The 2,500-nt window shown below is 77.6% G+C and overlaps 1 non-coding gene across 1 annotated transcript; it reads right to left on the bottom strand.

Annotated features, from left to right (window-relative positions):
• Positions 1-468: 468 nt before the first annotated feature.
• On the bottom strand, positions 469-621 carry LOC138063445 (5.8S ribosomal RNA). The gene has a single exon (XR_011137036.1). It is a non-coding gene; the product is annotated as a 5.8S ribosomal RNA (ribosomal RNA).
• Positions 622-2,500: the final 1,879 nt, after the last annotated feature.

Here is a 2,500-nt window from a genome sequence, read left to right as displayed (position 1 = left end):
CCGAACCTGGGGGCCCGGCGGGACGAACTCCGCACAGCGGGCGCTCCGGGAGCGGGGGTTTCCCGAGTCTGCACTTAGGGGGACGAAGGCCCGGGCCCACACGGGGAGGAGAGGCACCCCCTCTCCCCGGCGGCGCGGGCCTGCGAGGCGCCCCAGCCGCGCCACACCGCACACACCGCGCAGGGCAGCGGTGGCCACCGGGCTCGGAGGGGAGGGAGGGCAGGGCAAGGCACGCCGGCCGCGGACGGTGGAGGCGGACGGTCGGCCGGAGCCGGGCAGGCAGGCCAGCCGGAAGACCGGGGCCACCGGTGCACGCACCGGTGGTCCCGGCTCCGCCGCCGCCGCCGACTCACCGCCGCCGCCGCCCCCCCACCGACTCGCCGCCGCCGCCGCCCCCCCCGGCCCCCCCCCGAGGGGCGGCACACCGCTGCGCCAACGCGGCAATGGGGGTGACGATTGACCGTCAAGCGACGCTCAGACAGGCGTAGCCCCGGGAGGAACCCGGGGCCGCAAGTGCGTTCGAAGTGTCGATGATCAATGTGTCCTGCAATTCACATTAATTCTCGCAGCTAGCTGCGTTCTTCATCGACGCACGAGCCGAGTGATCCACCGCTAAGAGTTGTCTCGGTTTCGGTCCCCACCGCGCGCGCGGGGGGACCGGGCAGCTTTCGCAGCCCCCTGAGGGCCCCCATCCGCTCTGCCTCCCTCCTCACGCCGACGCCGGCTGCTGAGCAAGGGACAGCGGAGAGAGAGGGCACGCCTCACTGACCGTACAAGCACAGAGGGAAAAAAAAAGGGGGGGGGGGGGGAGAACAGACCCGAACGAGAGGGGCGGGGAGCCCTCGCTCCCGACCTGGGACAACCCCTTTCTCGCTTCGAGTCCGGCCCAGGCGCCCGGCTCGGCCTGGCCCAGCAGGGAGCGGCGCGCCAGCCGCGCCACCTGCCTCAGGGACCGGGGTGTGGGTCCCCGCGGAGCCCCGGCGTCGGAGCCCGGCCGCCGCTGGGAGCGGCGCCACCCGCTGCCCGCGCGCCCGCGACCCGCCAGCCGCACGCTTCCGAGCTCCTTCGCTCGCCTCACCGGCCTCCAGCTCCGCCGCCCCGGAGACGGCACCCAACACCCGCCTGCACACACGCAGCCTCCCGAGCGACGCCACGCACTCGCCCGTCCCTTCCGCGGGCAGACGCCTGGCGGCAGGCAGACGGGCGAGGCGGGACGGACGGGGAACGGCGCCCGCTCTCCCCGCCTCCACGCGGAGACCGGGAGGGGCCGCCCCCGCCCGCCCGCCCGCCGCCCGCCTGCCGCCCAGCGAAGCCGGGTCGGGCAGAGCGAGGCAGGCGCGCCGGATGGCGGAGTGCCGGGGCAGGGCGGGGGGGGAGGGAAGGAAGGGTGCCGCCGACGGCCACGGCGGGAGACTGAGAGCACCGGCCAGGGAGGAGAAGGGATGCGCTGGGGCTCGGCGTCCGCACCACCCGCGGTGGGGGCTCGCCGTCCCGGCGGCGAGCACGCGCTCGCGCCGGGGTCGCGCGTTCGAGGCAGGCCGGCGCAAGCCGACCGCGCGGCGTCTCTCCGCCGAGACCAGACCGCGGAGAGAGGGGGCAGGGTACCCCTCTCCGTCCCGGCTGCCCGCGGGGCATGCACGGGCCGCGCCGGCGGGCATGGGGGGGTGCGGCGCCCGCGCGCGCCGACCCCCCGGCCCCTCCGGCAGCACGCCCGGCTGCCCCCCGGGTCGCATCGGGCCGCCCGAGTCTTTAAACCCCCGCCCGGCTCTCCGACCGAGAACCCTCGGGCCCGGAGCCCGGGGCCCATGGCCATCCCTACCCGGGGGGGCCGCTACCGGCGGCCGCGGTGGCCGGAGGCCCTCCTCCTTCCTCCCAGCGCGCCCCCCCCCCCCGCCGCCCCCCGCCGCCCCCGGCCCGGCCGACTCGCAGCGCGGCCCCCACACGGCACGGCGTGGGGCGGCTGGAGCGGTGTGGGGGGGGGGGGAAGGGAGGGGAGGAGGAAGCGTGGAAGGCCGGCAGGGCACGGCCGGTGCGGCACGCGCAGCGCAGCGCCCGGGAGGAGCACGCTGGCACACGGGACCACACGGGTGGGTCACCGAGGGGAGGCAGGAGAAGCGCGGACGCTAGGTACCTGGCCCTGGGGTGAGGGAAACGACCTGAAATCCCCGCGGGGGTGCCTCCCCCGCCGCCGCCCGCCGCCGGGCCACCGCCGCCTCGCGGCGACGGCGGCAGCCTCAGCGGCAGCGACGAGGCGGGGCGCGGAGGGGAACCCGGCACCCGCCAGCCGGCTCCAGCGCCCCTCGGCGGAGCGTCCACCCGCGGGGTGCGCCCGACACCCACCGCCACGACCTCGTCCTCCTCCCGGGGCCCGGGGTTTCCCTCAGTAACCCGGCGCCGGGTGGCAGCTGCGCCCGGGAGGAGAGCCGTGGTTTGGGCCGCCCGCTCGGGCACGACACGTCGCCTCGCGTGGCCTCGCGCGACGCCCCCGCTTGGGGTCCGC

Source organism: Struthio camelus, chromosome 31 (genome assembly GCF_040807025.1).
Source record: "Struthio camelus isolate bStrCam1 chromosome 31, bStrCam1.hap1, whole genome shotgun sequence".
Taxonomy (NCBI): Eukaryota; Metazoa; Chordata; class Aves; order Struthioniformes; family Struthionidae; genus Struthio; species Struthio camelus.
The sequence above is the reverse complement of the archived record's forward strand: the minus strand, read 5'-3'. Positions and strand labels throughout refer to the sequence as shown.